Below are 20365 nucleotides of genomic sequence, written 5' to 3'. Positions count from 1 at the left end.
CAGCTCGTGCCTGTCCAGGCGTCTCAAAGGCCATCGGGGGCTCTAAAACGCCCGCTACCTCAGATGGCAGACGCGGATTTCGACACGGATACTGACACCAGTGTCGACGATGATGAGTCTAGTCTAATGTCCACTAAGGCCATTCGTTGCATGATTGAAGCAATGAAAGAGGTGTTACAAATTTCTGATATAAACCCAGGTACCACTAAAAAGGGTATTATGTTTGGGGAGAAAAAACTACCCGTAGTTTTTCCCCCATCAGAAGAATTAAATGAAGTGTGTGAAGAAGCGTGGGCTTTCCCTGATAAAAGATTGGTAATCTCTAAGAAGTTACTAATGGCGTTCCCTTTCCCGCCAGAGGATAGGTCACGTTGGGAGACACCCCCTAGGGTGGATAAAGCGCTCACACGTTTGTCTAAAAAGGTGGCACTACCGTCTCCGGATACGGCCGCCCTCAAGGAACCTGCTGATAGAAAGCAGGAGGCGATCCTGAAGTCTGTATATACACACTCAGGCATTATACTTAGACCAGCTATTGCGTCAGCATGGATGTGCAGTGCTGCCGCTGCGTGGTCAGATTCCCTGTCAGAAAATATTGACACCCTAGACAGGGACACTATTCTGCTAACCATAGAGCATATAAAAGACTCAGTCTTATACATGAGAGATGCACAGAGGGAGATCTGCCGGCTGGCATCTAAAATAAGTGCATTGTCCATTTCTGCTAGGAGAGGCTTATGGACTCGCCAGTGGACAGGGGATGCAGATTCAAAAAGGCACATGGAAGTTTTGCCTTATAAGGGTGAGGAGTTATTTGGGGATGGTCTCTCGGACCTAGTTTCCACAGCAACTGCTGGGAAGTCAGCATTTTTACCCCATGTTCCCTCACAGCCTAAAAAGGCGCCGTTTTATCAGGTACAGTCCTTTCGGACTCAGAAAAACAGGTGTGGAAAAGGCGGGTCCTTTCTGTCCAGAGGCAGAGGTAGGGGGAAAAGGCTGCAACAAACAGCAGGTTCCCAGGAGCAAAAGTCCTCCCCCGCTTCTTCCAAGTCCGCCGCATGACGGTGGGGCTCCACAGGCGGAGCCAGGTACGGTGGGGGGCCGCCTCAAAAATTTCAGCGATCAGTGGGCTCGCTCACAGGTGGATCCCTGGATCCTGCAAATAGTATCTCAAGGGTACAAACTGGAATTCGAGGCGTCTCCACCCCACCGGTTCCTAAAATCTGCCTTGCCAATTACTCCTTCAGACAGGGAGTCTGTGCTAGCGGCAATTCACAAGCTGTATTCCCAGCAGGTGATAATCAAGGTGCCCCTACTTCAACAAGGACGGGGTTACTATTCCACACTGTTTGTGGTACCGAAACCGGACGGTTCGGTGAGACCCATTTTAAATTTGAAATCCTTGAACACATACATAAAAAAATTCAAGTTCAAGATGGAATCGCTCAGGGCGGTTATTGCAAGCCTGGACGAGGGGGATTACATGGTATCCCTGGACATCAAGGATGCTTACCTGCATGTCCCCATTTACTATCCTCACCAGGAGTACCTCAGATTTGTGGTACAGGATTGCCATTACCAATTCCAGACGCTGCCGTTTGGACTCTCCACGGCACCGAGGGTGTTTACCAAGGTAATGGCGGAAATGATGATACTCCTTCGAAGAAAGGGAGTTTTAATTATCCCGTACTTGGACGATCTCCTAATAAAGGCGAGGTCCAAGGAGCAGTTATTGGTGGGAGTAGCACTATCTCAGGAGGTGCTACACCAGCACGGTTGGATTCTGAATATTCCAAAATCACAGCTGGTTCCGACGACACGTCTACTGTTCCTGGGTATGATTCTGGATACAGTCCAGAAAAAAGTGTTTCTCCCGGAGGAGAAAGCCAAGGAGCTGTCATCTCTAGTCAGAGACCTCCTGAAACCAAAACAGGTATCGGTGCATCACTGCACGCGGGTCCTGGGAAAGATGGTGGCTTCTTACGAAGCAATTCCTTTCGGCAGGTTCAATGCCAGAATCTTTCAGTGGGACCTGTTGGACCAATGGTCCGGATCGCATCTTCAGATGCATCGCCTAATAACCCTGTCTCCAAGAACCAGGGTGTCTCTGCTGTGGTGGCTGCTCATCTTCTAGAGGGCCGCAGATTCGGCATACAGGACTGGGTCCTGGTGACCACGGATGCCAGCCTTCGAGGCTGGGGGGCAGTCACACAGGGAAGAAACTTCCAAGGACTATGGTCGAGTCAGGAGACTTCCCTACACATAAATATTCTGGAACTAAGGGCCATTTACAATGCCCTAAGTCAGGCAAAATCCCTGCTTCTACACCAGCCGGTACTGATCCAGTCAGACAACATCACGGCAGTCGCCCATGTAAATCGACAGGGCGGCACAAGAAGCAGGATGGCAATGGCAGAAGCCACAAGGATTCTCCGATGGGCGGAAAATCACGTACTAGCACTGTCAGCAGTGTTCATTCCGGGAGTGTACAACTGGGAAGCAGACTTTCTCAGCAGGCACGACCTCCACCCGGGAGAGTGGGGACTTCATCCAGAAGTCTTCACGCTGATTGTAAATCGATGGGAACGACCACAGGTGGACATGATGGCGTCCCGCCTAAACAAAAAACTAGAGAGATATTGCGCCAGGTCAAGGGACCCTCAGGCGATAGCTGTGGAAGCTCTAGTGACACCGTGGGTGTACCAGTCAGTTTATGTGTTCCCTCCTCTGCCTCTCATACCAAGGGTACTGATAATAATTAGAAAACGAGGAGTAAGAACAATACTCGTGGTTCCGGATTGGCCAAGACGAGCATGGTACCCGTAACTTCAAGAGATGATCTCAGAGGACCCATGGCCTCTGCCGCTCAGACAGGACCTGCTGCAGCAGGGGCCCTGTCTGTTCCAAGACTTACCGCGGCTGCGTTTGACGGCATGGCGGTTGAACGCCGGATCCTGAAGGAAAAGGGCATTCCGGAGGAAGTCATTCCTACGCTGATTAAAGCCAGGAAAGATGTAACTGCAAAGCATTATCACCGCATATGGTGGAAATATGTTGCTTGGTGTGAGGCCAAAAAGGCCCCAACAGAGGAATTTCAACTAGGTCGATTTCTGCATTTCCTACAAGCAGGAGTGACTATGGGCCTGAAATTAGGCTCCATTAAAGTACAGATCTCGGCTCTGTCGATTTTCTTCCAGAAAGAACTAGCTTCATTACCTGAAGTTCAGACGTTTGTGAAAGGAGTGCTGCATATTCAGCCCCCGTTTGTGCCTCCAGTGGCACCTTGGGATCTCAACGTGGTGTTGAGTTTCTTAAAATCACATTGGTTTGAGCCACTTAAAACCGTGGATCTAAAATATCTCACGTGGAAAGTGGTCATGTTATTGGCCTTGGCTTCAGCCAGGCGTGTGTCAGAATTGGCAGCTTTATCATGTAAAAGCCCTTATCTGATTTTCCATATGGATAGGGCGGAATTGAGGACTCGTCCTCAGTTTCTCCCTAAGGTGGTATCAGCTTTTCACTTGAACCAACCTATTGTGGTGCCTGCGGCTACTAGGGACTTGGAGGATTCCAAGTTACTGGACGTAGTCAGGGCCTTGAAAATTTATGTTTCCAGGACGGCTAGAGTCAGGAAAACTGACTCGCTATTTATCCTGTATGCACCCAACAAACTGGGTGCTCCTGCTTCTAAGCAGACTATTGCTCGCTGGATTTGTAGCACAATTCAGCTGGCGCATTCTGCGGCTGGACTGCCGCATCCTAAATCAGTAAAAGCCCATTCCACAAGGAAGGTGGGCTCACCTTGGGCGGCTGCCCGAGGGGTCTCGGCTTTACATCTTTGCCGAGCTGCTACTTGGTCAGGGGCAAACACGTTTGCAAAATTCTACAAATTTGATACCCTGGCTGAGGAGGACCTTGAGTTCTCTCATTCGGTGCTGCAGAGTCATCCGCACTCTCCCGCCCGTTTGGGAGCTTTGGTATAATCCCCATGGTCCTTTCGGAGTTCCCAGCATCCACTAGGACGTCAGAGAAAATAAGATTTTACTCACCGGTAAATCTATTTCTCGTAGTCCGTAGTGGATGCTGGGCGCCCATCCCAAGTGCGGATTGTCTGCAATACTTGTACATGGTTATTGTTAACTAAAGGGTTATTGTTGAGCCATCTGTTGAGAGGCTCAGTTGTTTTCATACTGTTAAACTGGATATAGTATCATGAGTTGTACGGTGTGATTGGTGTGGCTGGTATGAGTCTTACCCGGGATTCCAAATCCTTCCTTATTATGTCAGCTCGTCCGGGCACAGTGTCCTAACTGAGGCTTGGAGGAGGGTCATAGTGGGAGGAGCCAGTGCACACCAGGTGACCTAAAAGCTTTCTTTAGTTGTGCCCAGTCTCCTGCGGAGCTGCTATTCCCCATGGTCCTTTTGGAGTTCCCAGCATCCACTACGGACTACGAGAAATAGATTTACCGGTGAGTAAAATCTTATTTTTTTTTTGCTTTATTTTTATTTTTTGTTAGTTTCAGTGCTTCTTTTAGTTTTTGAAACATTTAAATTACTATTTTTATTTAGTCTTTAGATTTTCAAGGCCAATATTTATTTCTTCCTGTTTCTAATACCCCTTTCACACCGCCAATGCCGGCATCCCTGACCAGGCAATGTGCAAGGCGGGTTGCCATAGCAGCGGGGGGGCGGGCGGAGCCAGCAGCGATCATCTCCGCACCGCCTCTCCCTGCTATAGTAAACGGGTCCTGGGTCGCACTGACCCAGATATTACCACTGCTGTATTCCCGGGTTTAATTACCGGGTCAGGCGACCCGGGATTTCGGCTGTGCCCTTTTCACACCGCACGCTGACCCGTGTCGACCCGGCAATATGCCGGGTTGATACCGGGTTATTTGAGCGGTGTGAAAGGGGTATCAACCAGCCAGGGCATACACTGAGAACTGGCTGTGTAAACTGGACACTAGTGGGACAGTTATAGTCATGGCTTTGGACCTTGGTTGGCTATGTACAGTTAATATATTACTATCTTTTCAAGCACATTTTTCAAAATAAATGTTTTGGGTTAGTTCATGACACATCGGTGAAATCCTGCATTCTCAGCAGCCTACAGGGAAAGGTATATTGGCCCTCATTCCGAGTTGTTCGCTCGCTAGCAGATTTTAGCAGCATTGCACACGCTAGGCCGCCGCCCTCTGGGAGTGTATTTTAGCTTAGCAGAATAGCAAATGAAAGATTAGCAGAATTGCAAATAAATAATTCTTTGCAGTTTCTGAGTAGCTCCAGACCTACTCGCAGATTGTGATCAGCTCAGTCCGTTTAGTTCCTGGTTTGACGTCACAAACACGCCCTGCGTTCGGCCAGCCACTCCCCCGTTTCTCCAGACACTCCCGCGTTTTTCCCTGACACGCCTGCGTTTTTTAGCAAACGCCGGGAAAACGCTGAGTTGCCGCCCAGAAACGCCCCTTTCCTGTCAATCATTTACCAAACAGCAGTGCGACTGAAAAGCACCGCAGAAGCCAGAGCAAAACAAGTAAGTTTTGTGTTAAATAACTAAGCGCATGCGCCTTGTGTGCCTTGCACATGCGCAATTTGCAACAAATCGCAGCATAGTGAAACTCGGCAACGAGCGAACAACTCGGAATGACTCCCATGGTTCCTGCAGGTGACGAATGCTGAAGGACCTCACATGAATGAATGGCTTGTTTATAGCACCAACACCTCCGCTATCACTGTACATACAGGTTATTAAAACAATGACCTCATTCTAGTGTTTATATAAACATGGCGACACAATAAGAGCGGAAAGCCTGGCTGAAGTTGGCTAGTAATAGTAGTAGATATCACCTTACGTATTGGGTGCATTTTTATATTTTGTATACCAAAAGATAATTTCTCTATCGTCCTAGTGGATGCTGGGGTTCCTGAAAGGACCATGGGGAATAGCGGCTCCGCAGGAGACAGGGCACAAAAAGTAAAGCTTTTTCAGATCAGGTGGTGTGCACTGGCTCCTCCCCCTATGACCCTCCTCCAGACTCCTGTTAGATTTTTGTGCCCGGCCGAGAAGGGTGCAATCTAGGTGGCTCTCCTAAAGAGCTGCTTAGAAAAAGTTTAGCTAGGTTTTTTATTTTACAGTGATTCCTGCTGGCAACAGGATCACTGCAGCGAGGGACTGAGGGGAGAAGGAGTCAACTCACCTGCGTGCAGGATGGATTGGCTTCTTGGCTACTGGACATCAAGCTCCAGAGGGACGATCACAGGTACAGCCTGGATGGTCACCGGAGCCGCGCCGCCGGCCCCCTTGCAGATGCTGAAGTCAGAAGAGGTCCAGAATCGGCGGCTGAAGACTCCTGCAGTCTTCTAAAGGTAGCGCACAGCACTGCAGCTGTGCGCCATTTTCCTCTCAGCACACTTCACACGGCAGTCACTGAGGGTGCAGGGCGCTGGGAGGGGGGCGCCCTGGGAGGCAAATGAATACCTATAAAGGCTAAAAATACCTCACATATAGCCCCTAGAGGCTATATGGAGATATTTAACCCCTGCCTGATTTTTCTAAATAGCGGGAGACGAGCCCGCCAGAAAAGGGGCGGGGCCTATCTCCTCAGCACACGGCGCCATTTCCTCTCACAGCTCCGCTGGTCAGGACGGCTCCCAAGTCTCTCCCCTGCACTGCACTACAGAAACAGGGTAAAACAGAGAGGGGGGGGCAAATTTATGGCGATATTTTGATATAACAAAGCAGCTATAAGGGAGCACTTATTATAAGGCTATCCCTGATATATATATAGCGCTTTTGGTGTGTGCTGGCAAACTCTCCCTCTGTCTCCCCAAAGGGCTAGTGGGTCCTGTCTTCGTTAGGAGCATTCCCTGTGTGTCTGCTGTGTGTCGGTACGTGTGTGTCGACATGTATGAGGACGATATTGGTGTGGAGGCGGAGCAATTGCCAAATATGAAGATGTCACCCCCTAGGGAGTCGACACCAGAATGGATGCCTTTATTTATGGAACTACGGGATAGTGTCAACACGCTAAAGCAGTCGTTTGACGACATGAGGCGGCCGGACAATCAATTAGTGCCTGTCCAGGCGACTCAAACACCGTCAGGGGCTGTGAAACGCCCTTTGCCTCAGTCGGTCGACACAGACCCAGACGCAGGCACTGACTCCAGTGGTGACGGTGACGATTCAACCGTATTTTCCAGTAGGGCCACACGTTATATGATTTTGGCAATGAAGGAGGCGTTACATTTAGCTGATACTACAGGTACCACTAAACAGGGTATTATGTGGGGTATGAAAAAACTACCTATAGTTTTTCCTGAATCAGAAGAATTAAATGACGTGTGTAATGAAGCGTGGGTTGCCCCTGATAAAAAGCTGATAATTTCAAAGAAATTATTGGCATTATACCCTTTCCCGCCAGAGGTTAGGGAGCGCTGGGAAACACCTCCTAGGGTGGACAAGGCGCTAACACGCTTATCTAAACAAGTGGCGTTACCCTCTCCTGAGACGGCCGCACTTAAAGATCCATCAGATAGGAGGATGGAAAATATCCAAAAAAGTATATACACACATGCAGGTGTTATACTACGACCAGCTGTAGCGACTGCCTGGATGGGCAGTGCTGGGGTAGTTTGGTCAGAGTCCCTGATTGAAAATATTGATACCCTGGACAGGGACAATATTTTACTGTCGTTAGAACAAATAAAGGATGCATTTCTTTATATGCGTGATGCACAGAGGGATATCTGCACACTGGCATCACGGGTAAGTGCTATGTCCATTTCGGCCAGAAGAGCTTTATGGACGCGACAGTGGACAGGCGATGCGGATTCAAAACGGCATATGGAAGTTTTGCCGTATAAAGGGGAGGAGTTATTTGGAGTCGGTCTATCAGATTTGGTGGCCACGGCTACAGCCGGGAAATCCACCTTTCTACCTCAAGTCACTCCCCAACAGAAAAAGGCACCGACTTTTCAACCGCAGCCCTTTCGTTCCTTTAAAAATAAGAGAGCAAAGGGCTATTCATATCTGCCACGAGGCAGAGGTCGAGGGAAGAGACAGCAACACGCAGCTCCTTCCCAGGAACAGAAGCCCTCCCCGGCTTCTACAAAAGCCTCAGCATGACGCTGGGGCTTCTCAAGCGGACTCGGGGACGGTGGGCGGTCGTCTCAAAAATTACAGCGCGCAGTGGGCTCACTCGCAGGTAGATCCCTGGATCCTGCAGATAATATCTCAAGGGTACAGGTTGGAATTAGAGACAGATCCACCTCGCCGTTTCCTGAAGTCTGCTTTACCAACGTCCCCCTCCGAAAGGGAGACGGTTTTGGAAGCCATTCACAAGCTGTACTCTCAGCAGGTGATAGTCAAGGTACCTCTTCTACAACAAGGGAAGGGGTATTATTCCACTCTTTTTGTGGTACCGAAGCCGGATGGCTCGGTAAGGCCTATTCTAAATCTGAAGTCCTTGAACCTGTACATAAAGAAGTTCAAGTTCAAGATGGAGTCACTCAGAGCAGTGATAGCGAACCTGGAAGAGGGGGACTTTATGGTATCCTTGGACATCAAGGATGCGTATCTCCACGTTCCAATTTACCCCTCACACCAGGGGTACCTCAGGTTCGTTGTACAAAACTGTCACTATCAGTTTCAGACGCTGCCGTTCGGATTGTCCACGGCACCTCGGATCTTTACTAAGGTAATGGCCGAGATGATGATTCTTCTTCGAAGAAAAGGCATATTAATTATCCCATACTTGGACGATCTCCTAATAAGGGCGAGGTCCAGAGAACAGCTAGAGATGGGATTAGCACTGTCTCAAGAAGTGCTAAAACAGCACGGGTGGATTCTGAATATTCAAAAATCCCAGTTAATGCCGACAACTCGTCTGCTGTTCCTAGGGATGATTCTGGACACGGTTCAGAAAAAGGTTTTTCTCGCGGAGGAAAAAGCCAAGGAGTTATCCGACCTTGTCAGGAACCTCCTAAAACCAGGAAAGGTGTCTGTACATCAATGCACAAGAGTCCTGGGAAAAATGGTGGCTTCTTACGAAGCAATTCCATTCGGCAGATTCCACGCAAGAATTTTCCAAAGGGATCTGTTGGACAAATGGTCAGGGTCGCATCTTCAGATGCACCTACGGATAACCCTGTCTCCAAGGACAAGGGTGTCTCTTCTGTGGTGGTTGCAGAGTCCTCATCTATTGGAGGGCCGCAGATTCGGCATACAGGATTGGATCCTGGTGACCACGGACGCCAGCCTGAGAGGCTGGGGAGCAGTCACACAAGGAAGAAACTTCCAGGGAGTATGGACGAGCCTGGAAACGTCTCTTCACATAAACATTCTGGAACTAAGAGCAATATACAATGCTCTAAGCCAGGCAGAACCTCTGCTTCAGGGAAAACCGGTGTTGATCCAGTCGGACAACATCACGGCAGTCGCCCATGTGAACAGACAGGGCGGCACAAGAAGCAGGAGTGCAATGGCAGAAGCTGCAAGGATTCTTCGCTGGGCAGAGAATCATGTGATAGCACTGTCAGCAGTGTTCATCCCGGGAGTGGACAACTGGGAAGCAGACTTCCTCAGCAGACACGATCTTCACCCGGGAGAGTGGGGACTTCATCCGGAAGTCTTCCACATGCTGGTAACCCGTTGGGAAAGACCAATGGTGGACATGATGGCGTCTCGCCTCAACAAAAAACTGGACAGGTATTGCGCCAGGTCAAGAGATCCGCAGGCAATAGCTGTGGACGCGCTGGTAACGCCTTGGGTGTACCAGTCGGTGTATGTGTTTCCTCCTCTGCCTCTCATACCAAAAGTATTGAGAATTATACGGCAAAGAGGCGTAAGAACGATACTAGTGGTTCCGGATTGGCCAAGAAGGACTTGGTACCCGGAACTTCAAGAGATGATCACGGAAGATCCGTGGCCTCTACCTCTAAGGAGGGACTTGCTTCAGCAGGGTCCCTGTCTGTTTCAAGACTTACCGCGGTTGCGTTTGACGGCATGGCGGTTGAACGCCGGATCCTAAAGGAAAAAGGCATGCCGGAAGAAGTCATTCCTACTTTGATTAAAGCAAGGAAGGAAGTAACCGTGCAACATTATCACCGAATTTGGCGAAAATATGTTGCGTGGTGCGAAGATCGGAGTGCTCCGACGGAGGAATTTCAACTGGGTCGATTCCTACATTTCCTGCAATCAGGATTGTCTATGGGTCTCAAATTGGGATCTATTAAGGTTCAAATTTCGGCCCTGTCGATTTTCTTTCAAAAAGAATTGGCTTCAGTCCCTGAAGTCCAGACCTTTGTTAAGGGAGTGCTGCATATACAGCCTCCTGTGGTGCCTCCAGTGGCACCGTGGGATCTCAATGTGGTTTTGGACTTTCTAAAATCTCATTGGTTTGAACCACTAAAAAAGGTGGATTTAAAATATCTCACATGGAAAGTGACCATGTTACTAGCCCTGGCTTCGGCCAGGAGAGTGTCAGAACTGGCAGCTTTATCTTACAAAAGCCCATATCTGATTTTCCATTCGGACAGGGCAGAACTGCGGACTCGTCCGCATTTTCTCCCTAAGGTGGTGTCAGCATTTCATCTGAACCAGCCTATTGTAGTGCCTGCGGCTACAAGTGACTTGGAGGACTCCAAGTTACTGGACGTTGTCAGAGCATTAAAAATATATATTGCAAGGACAGCTGGAGTCAGAAAATCTGACTCGTTGTTTATATTGTATGCACCCAACAAGATGGGTGCTCCTGCGTCTAAGCAGACGATTGCTCGTTGGATCTGTAGCACAATCCAACTTGCACATTCTGTGGCAGGCCTGCCACAGCCTAAATCTGTAAAGGCCCACTCCACAAGGAAGGTGGGCTCATCTTGGGCGGCTGCCCGAGGGGTCTCGGCATTACAACTTTGCCGAGCAGCTACGTGGTCAGGGGAGAACACGTTTGTAAAATTTTACAAATTTGATACTCTGGCTAAGGAGGACCTGGAGTTCTCTCATTCGGTGCTGCAGAGTCATCCGCACTCTCCCGCCCGTTTGGGAGCTTTGGTATAATCCCCATGGTCCTTTCAGGAACCCCAGCATCCACTAGGACGATAGAGAAAATAAGATTTTACTTACCGATAAATCTATTTCTCGGAGTCCGTAGTGGATGCTGGGCGCCCATCCCAAGTGCGGATTATCTGCATAAATTGTACATAGTTATTGTTAACTAATTCGGGTTATTGTTGAAGGAAGCCATCTTTCAGAGGCTCCGCTGTTATCATACTGTTAACTGGGTTTAGATCACAGGTTGTACGGTGTGATTGGTGTGGCTGGTATGAGTCTTACCCGGGATTCAAAATCCTCCCTTATTGTGTACGCTCGTCCGGGCACAGTACCTAACTGGAGTCTGGAGGAGGGTCATAGGGGGAGGAGCCAGTGCACACCACCTGATCTGAAAAAGCTTTACTTTTTGTGCCCTGTCTCCTGCGGAGCCGCTATTCCCCATGGTCCTTTCAGGAACCCCAGCATCCACTACGGACTCCGAGAAATAGATTTATCGGTAAGTAAAATCTTATTATTCACTGTCTCTCACTTACATGTACTGTTCTCAGAGTCTCATTCTATATGTATTGCTCATCTCTTGTGACCGTACACAATCGCATCTACTTCTCCCATTGGACTAATGATCTGCAACCACAGCTCAGACACACAACAAGCTTAACCAATATGTTTTCTGTGGGTGGCTGTTAGGGGTAGGCGGCAGGAGGGGAGGGTAAAGGGAGGGTGAGGTCCTTTTGCCCACGTGAACTTGGACTCAACCATCTTTTTTCATGATCCTCCCAGTGACTCAGTGACAGTGTTTGTGGACCGCGGCTGAGCCTGCCTACTATGTCTCCTACACAGAAAAGCTGCGATAGGGTCTGGCTGGAGCAGTCAGCGGGAGACACTGAGACTGGGAGGTTTTGGCGGGCAGGCAGCCGTGAGTTAAACTGTCTGATGGAGGTCAGTAAAGCGGGCAGCGGTGGGAGATGGCGTCGTTACAGCTTGGCGCCATAGGTAAAGGGGCTGGCCGGCCTGCTCTCCATTAATATAAACGAGATTTATGGTAAGAACTTACCATTGTTAAATCTCTTTCTGCGTGGTACACTGGGCTCCATAGGGTATGACATTGGGGGTGTAGAGTAGGATCTTGATCCGAGGCACCAACAGGCTCAAAGCCTTGACTGTTCCCAGAATGCATAGTGCCGCCTCCTCTATAGCCCCGTGCACAGGAACTCAGTGTACCTCGCAAAAAGAGATTTAAGCCGAAGGATTAGTACTTGGGAGACACGCAGTCTTCGTCGATGCCAAGTCAATCACAATCTTGTTCAGATCTTCCCCAAACAGTATATCTTCCTTAAAAGGGAGCACCCCCAAGGTCTTTTTAGAGTCCAGGTCCACTGAGCAGGACCGTAACCACAGAATCCGGCAACCCAAGATGGACGTAGTAGATGCTTTGGCCGCCATAAACCTGCATCAGAGGCCTCCTCCTGAATGTAATGGGAGGCTGTGGTAACATATGATCGACATTGTCTGGCATTGTCAGAAAAATTCAGAGGTAGCTCTGCCTCAACTGCTTGGACCCAGGCTTCAATACCTCTTGCAGCCCAAGAGGCTGCCATAGTGGTTGTATGTACAGCACCAGCAAGAGTGTAAATAGACTTCAAGCAGCCCTCCACGCGCTTATCCGTCGGTTCCTTCAGTGGTGACAGGCAGAGTAGATGATACCACAAGACGGGCTACATGTGAGTCCACTGGTGGAGGGGTTTCCCACTTGTTACTTAACTCTGCAGAGATAGGATAAAGAGCTAGCATCTTTTTAGACAGGGACAATTTCTTTCCTGGAGACTCCCAGGATTCCTGATGTATGTCAATTAAGTGGTCAGAATATGTTAAGACTAATTTAGTAACCTTCTGATGTTTGAACTTATCAGGTTTTTTAGACGTATCTGGAGGGTCAATCTCATCATCAATCTGAAGATTCAGCTTGATAGCCTCCACTAGGTCAGGAACATCAACTTGTGTGGCAGTTTCCTCATCAGAAGCAGCTGTATCAGTGTCTGATGGATCACTATATTCCCCATCCTCATCGGAAGAAGTATCCGAAACATGAGTGGATTGTGAGGAAGAAATGGCCCGCTTAAAAGACCCTTTGGTCCGAGTAGGGCTAGTATTAGGCTTTTGTTTAACTGGGGACTGATTTAATTGCTGTAACTGGGATGACAGAGTAAAAAATGGAGGGTGGAGGAACTCGTTGGGCGCTGGAAAGAAAATGGGCTGCCTTGGATGCACCTAGGGGTTTTCCTACTTACCCCAAAATGACATATGCAATACAAGAAAAATGGTGTGGCCTGGGCGCCCTCTTTCCGTGGTTACCACGGAAAGAGGGCGTCCAGGCCACACCATTTTTCTTGTATTGGGATGACAGAGTATCCGCCCATGGTGGATTAACTACAGGGACAATATGTGGCTGTAATGGCACAGGAGGTCCCACAGGGGGCGTAAGTCGTGTTACAAGCGTAGACAGCAAATTTAAAAAAGCGGCCCAAGGTGGGTCTTGATTAGCCACTGGTGCTGCAGGCTGACTGGGGAGTGCAGGGCACCCAGTACCAGAACCCTCAGCTGAAATCTTTTCCTCCGGTAAATCTGTGGCGTCAGCACTGCATGAGGCAGGAGCGTCCGCAGATTTCCCGCCCTGTGTAGCAGACATTATTGGTAATGTAGCCATAGGACGTAACAGTACAATATAGCAAATGTGCGAACGCCTGTGCAGCCGAGCTCTGTAAAAACATTTTGTGCAGTTTAAGAGTAGGTCTGAACTTACTCAGCCCTTGCGATCACTTCAGTCATTTTGGTGCCGGAATTGACGTCACACACCCGCCCTCCAAACGCCCGGACACACCTGTGTTTTCCCTACCACTCCCAGAAAATTGTTAGTTGACACCCATAAACGCCCTCTTTCTGTCAATCTTCTTGCAATCGGCTGTGCGTATGGATTCTTCGTTAAATCCATAGCTCAGCAACGATTCGCATTGTACCCGTACGAAGCACGTGCGCATTGCAGTAGAGACCTGATTGCAGCGCAGCGAAAATCGGCAGTGTGCGATCAACTCGGAATGACCCCCATAGTGATAGCAATATGTGTGAGAAACACAGAATGGAAACCACACTGCAGCTATAGGCACACACGGTCACATGTACAATGCAGAAATTATCACATATAACAATAAAACCACTGGACTAGTAATACTATATATATATATATATATATATATATATATATATATACATATACACACACTGCTCAAAAAATAAGATTTTAAACCTACCGGTAACTCTCTTTCTCCTAGTCTGCAGAGGATGCTGGGGACTCCGTAAGGACCATGGGGTATAGACGGGCTCCGCAGGAGACATGGGCACTATAAAGAACTTTTAGTATGGGTGTGCACTGGCTCCTCCCTCTATGCCCCTCCTCCAGACCTCAGTTAGAGAACTGTGCCCAGAGGAGATGGATAATATGAGGAAAGGATTTTGTTAATCTAAGGGCAAGATTCCTACCAGCCCACACCAATCATACCATATAACCTGGAATATAGACAACCAGTCAACAGTATGAACAAAAACAGCATCAGTCAAAGACCGATTCCAACTGCAACATAACCCTTATGAAAGCAACAACTATATACAAGTCTTGCAGATTCAGTCCGCACTGGGACGGGCGCCCAGCATCCTCTACGGACTAGGAGAAAAAGATTTACCGGTAGGTTTAAAATCTTATTTTCTCTTAAGTCCTAGAGGATGCTGGGGACTCCGTAAGGACCATGGGGTTTATACCAAAGCTCCAAACCGGGCGGGAGAGTGCGGATGACTCTGCAGCACCGACTGAGCAAACGCAAGGTCCTCCTCAGCCAGGGTATCAAACTTGTAGAATTTAGCAAAAATGTTTGAACCCGACCAAGTTGCTGCTCGGCAAAGCTGTAATGCCGAGACGCCTCGGGCAGCCGCCCAAGAAGAGCCCACCTTCCTAGTGGAATGGGCCTTTACCGAATTAGGTAACGGCAATCCAGCCGTAGAATGAGCCTGCTGAATCATGTTACAGATCCAGCGAGCAATAGTCTGCTTAGAAGCAGGAGCGCCAACCTTGTTGGCTGCATACAGGACAAACAGAGCCTCTGTTTTCCTAATCCTAGCCGTCCTGGCTACATAAATCTTTAAGGCTCTGACCACATCCAGGGACTTGGAGTCCTCCCAGTCCCCCTTAGCCACAGGCACCACAATAGGTTGGTTCATGTGAAAAGAAGAAACCACCTTAGGCAAAAATTGAGGACGCGTCCTCAACTCAGCTCTATCCACATGGAAAATCAAATAGGGGCTCTTGTGGGACAAGGCCGCCAATTCAATTCGGACACCCGCCTTGCAGATGCCAAGGCCAATAACATGACCACCTTCCACATGAGAAATTTTAATTCAACTGTTTGAAGCGGTTCAAACCAGTGAGACTTCAGAAAGTTTAAGACCATGTTAAGGTCCCACGGTGCCACTGGGGGCACAAAGGGGGGCTGGATGTGCAGCACTCCCTTCACAAACGTTTGGACTTCTGGAAGAGAAGCTAATTCCCTCTGAAAGAAGATAGATAAGGCCGAAATCTGTACCTTAATGGAGCCTAACTTCAGGCCCATATCCACTCCTGTCTGTAAAAAGTGGAGAAATCGGCCCAGATGGAAATCTTCCGTAGGAGCATTCTTGGCTTCACACCAAGAAACATATTTCCTCCAAATACGGTGATAATGCTTTGCCGTCACCTCTTTTCTAGCCTTTAGTAGAGTAGGGATGACTTCCTCCGGAATACCTTTTTAAGCTAGGATTCGGTGCTCAACCGCCATGCCGTCAAACGTAACCGCGGTAAGTCTTGGAACACACATGGCCCCTGCTGTAACAGGTCCTCTCTGAGAGGAAGAAGCCACGGCTCTTCTGTGAGCATTTCCTGAAGATCTGAGTACCAGGCCCTTCGAGGCCAATCTGGAGCAATGAGTATTGCCTGCACTCTCCTTTGCCTTATGAGCCTCAAAATTTTTGAGATGAGAGGAAGAGGAGGAAACACATAGACCGACCGAAACACCCATAGTGTCACTAGGGCATCTACTGCTACTGCCTGAGGGTCCCGTGACCTGGCGCAATACCGTCGAAGCTTCTTGTTGAGGCGTGACGCCATCATGTCTATTTGAGGAATTCCCCAAAGACTTGTTATCTCTGCAAAAACTTCTTGATGAAGTCCCCACTCTCATGGATGGAGATCGTGTCTGCTGAGGAAATCTGCTTCCTAGTTGTCCACTCCCGGAATGAAGACAGCTGACAGAGCGCTTACGTGATTTTCCGCCCAGCGAATAATCCTGGTGGCTTCCGCCATCGCCACTCTGCTCCTTGTCCTGCCTTGGCGGTTTACATGAGCCACGGCTGTGACGTTGTCTGATTGAATCAGAACCGGGAGGCCCCGAAGAAGACTCTCCGCTTGTCGTAGGCCATTGTATATGGCCCTCAACTCCAGTATGTTGATGTGTAGACAAGACTCCTGGCTTGACCATAGTCCCTGAAAATTTCTTTCTTGTGTGACTGCTCCCCATCCTCGGAGGCTCGCGTCCGTGGTCACCAGTACCCAGTCTTGAATGCCGAACCTGCGACCCTCTAGGAGGTGAGCACTCTGCAGCCACCACAGAAGAGACACCCTGGCCTTGGGGGACAGGCTTATTTTCTGATTAATTTGAAGATGGAACCCGGACCACTTGTCCAGAAGGTCCCACTGAAATGTCCTCGCATGAAACCTGCCGAAGGGGATGGCCTCGTAGGTTGCCACCATTTTTCCCAGTACTCGAGTGCATTGATGGACTGACACTCTTTTCGGTTTTAACAGGTCTCTGACCATGTTCTGGAGTTCCTGGGCTTTTTCCATCTGGAGAAAAACCCTCTTTTGTTCCGGGTCCAGAATCATGCCTAGGAACGATAGCCGAGTCGTTGGAACCAATTGTGACTTTGGCAGATTGAGAATCCAACCGTGCTGTTGGAGCACTTTCAAGGAGAGCGACATGCTCTCCAGCAGTTTGTCTCTCGATCTCGCCTTTATCAGGAGATCGTCCAAGTATGGGATAATTGTGACTCCCTGCCTGCGCAGGAGCACCATCATCTCTGCCATTACCTTGGTGAAAATCCTCGGGGTCGTGGAAAGCCCAAACGGCAACATCTGAAACTGTTAATGACAGTCCTGTACAGTGAATCTCAGGTACTCCTGATGAGGAGGGTATATGGGGACATGAAGGAATGCAGCCTTCATGTCTAGTGACACCATAAAATCCCCCCCTTCCAGGCTGGATATGACCGCTCGGAGCGATTCTGTCACGATCCGGGTATCTGGACGCCATTTCTTACCCATCAGATGCCTCCTAAGGCTGGCTCAGCGCTCCAGGACCGGATCCCATCTGTTATCCTGATGTGCATATTCCCGCATCCTCTCCTGTCTCTCTGGACGCTGTCACAGTAACGCCTTATACATCTGGCATGGCGTCTCCCGCGGCCTCCGCCGCCGTTCCTGAGCTTCTGCATTCAGAGTGGCGATTACGTCAGCCGCGGCCTCCGCTGTGTCCGCGTGGTTGGATGTGCACCTGTCAGCCTGGCGTCTCCTGTCTCCGGTGGCCGGCGCCGCCATTACTGTTTTCCAGACCACATGGATTACAAACCAAACTTCCCTCCAAGTGTCTGCATGGGCGCAGCCATCTTGGATTCTGTCATCTGATCATATTCACCAATCTGCTGTCTGTATTATTAATTTGCATAATTGCCTAGCCAATGCCTTCCTTGCTGCAGGTATAAATAGGTTGTGCCTGAGCAAGGAAGGCGTCAGTGCTTTGGTTGTCAAACCTAGTTCCAGTTTGTCTCTCTCCTGTGATTGTCTTCCAGGTTCCAGCTCCTGTCTCCAGACTTCTGCTATAGAGACCCGCACCAGCATTCCATCTGCGGTGTAGCCTGACTCTCCGATCCATTCTGGACTCGCCTGTTTCCAGCTACAACATCACCTGCTTCCAGCTCAGCTTCCAGCAGTGTACAGCTTCTCTTAAAGGGCCGGTGTCCTTTCTGCAGTTTACCACTCTCCACCGGTATTATTATTTCTCCGCTCTCAAATTCTACATTTCATCTATATTGCATCGCTCTCAAGCTTTATTTATTATTCAACTGGTTCCAGCCAGTATCCACTCCGTGCCAACACCTGTCTGGTTCTAACCAGTAGCCACAGCAGCATTTTATCTACAGCAGTCCAGCTTTCCCTGGAACACCAGCTGGTACGACTCTGGGCTTTCCTCATTGCTACAGTTGAGCCTGGTAAGGACTTTCCAACTTGCAGATAATAAGAACTGTCTCATACCACCAGAGCTCTGTGGTCCCTGCCACCCTGTAGTACCCAGGAACTGTATTATTATTTCTCTGCTGATTTTTATGTTTCTTTTTACTGCTACTGTGATGCATGGAGTTTGTCATAAATAAATATCATTGACTTTTACTCAAGTTGTCGTGGTCACGCCTTCGGGCGGTTTCTCTTCATGTTACTTACATGTCCAGGGGTCTGATACAACCTCCCAGGTTCCGGTACATCTCAGCCCCTACAACTGAGGCTGCCTTCCGTCAGCTCAGGCCCTCAGTTGTGACAGTAAGCACTGACCAAATGAATCCAGCCGGAGACCAGGATCAAGCGGCCAGGCCGATGCAAGAACTGGCAGCCCGACTTGAACATCAGGAGGCTGCACAGGGCCACATCATCCGCTGTCTCCAGGATCTCTCTACTCGGCTGGATGGGATTCAGACAACTCTCCGTGGATCAGGCGCATCTGGGGCGTCAACCACAGTGACTCCAACTATAACCCCACCCACCTTACCCGTTTCTGCTCCACGTCTTCATCTTCCAACGCCAGCAAAATTTGACGGTTCTCCAAGATTCTGCAGGGGATTTCTCAACCAGTGTGAGATTCAGTTTGAGCTACAACCTGGCAATTTTCCCAGTGACCGTACAAAAATTGCCTACATCATCTCTCTTCTCAGTGGCTCAGCCCTTGATTGGGCATCACCGTTATGGGAGAGGTCCGACACCCTGCTATCTTCTTACACTGCATTCGTGTCAACATTCAGGCGCATCTTCGACGAGCCAGGCCGGGTAACTTCAGCTTCGTCTGAGATTCTCCGTTTACGCCAGGGATCACGTACTGTAGGACAATATCTTATACAGTTCCAGATCCTGGCATCCAAACTGGCATGGAACGACGAGGCCCTGTATGCTGCATTCTGGCATGGTTTATCTGAGTGTATTAAAGACGAGTTAGCTACCAGAGACTTACCCTCCAAGTTAGATGAGCTAATCTCACTTTGTACAAAAGTTGACTTACGTTTCAGAGAGAGAGCAACTGAGCGTGGAAGATCATCTGCTCCAAAATCTTCTGCTCCTCCTCCTCGCCAACTGTCACCAACTAAAGATGAGCCCATGCAAATTGGCCGTTCCCGTTTAACTCCTGCTGAGCGCCGAAGACGTCTCTCCGAGTCTCTCTGTCTTTATTGTGCAGCTCCGTCTCACACCATTAATGCTTGTCCCAAACGTCCGGGACTCCAGACCCTAGCTCGCCAAGGAGAGGGCCGGCTAGGAGTAATGATCTCCTCTCCATCCCCTCAAGATTGTAATCTCCCAGTCTCGCTTCAAGTTGCTCAACGTTATCAGAACGTCATTGCCCTCCTTGATTCCGGAGCAGCTGGGAACTTTATTACCGAAGCCTATGTTGAACGGTGGTCCCTACCCACCGAGAGACTTCCTTCCTCCTTTTCCTTAACTGCCGTGGATGGCAGTAAAATTTTTGATACAGTTATTGCTCTAAGGACTCTACCAGTTCGTCTGAGAGTGGGAGTTCTTCATTCCGAACTTATTTCACTTTTAGTGATTCCAAGAGCCACACATCCTGTGGTCCTGGGCCTTCCATGGCTCCGTCTTCACAATCCTACAATTGATTGGACGACTACGCAAATCCTGGCATGGGGTCCCTCCTGTGCTGAGACATGTTTGTTTAAAGTGTTGCCTGTCTGTTCTTCCTCCCCCAGGTCGTCTGATGTTCCACCTCCTCCATATCAAGATTTCACGGATGTGTTCAGTAAGGCTTCTGCTGATATCCTTCCTCCTCATAGAGAATGGGACTGCCCGATTGATCTCGTTCCAGGGAAGGTTCCACCTCGAGGCCGAACTTATCCGTTGTCTCTGCCCGAGACGCATTCTATGGAGGAATACATTAAAGAGAACCTAGCAAAGGGGTTCATTCGACC

Source organism: Pseudophryne corroboree, chromosome 12 (genome assembly GCF_028390025.1).
Source record: "Pseudophryne corroboree isolate aPseCor3 chromosome 12, aPseCor3.hap2, whole genome shotgun sequence".
Taxonomy (NCBI): domain Eukaryota; kingdom Metazoa; phylum Chordata; class Amphibia; order Anura; family Myobatrachidae; genus Pseudophryne; species Pseudophryne corroboree.
This window is presented reverse-complemented; position numbering follows the sequence as displayed.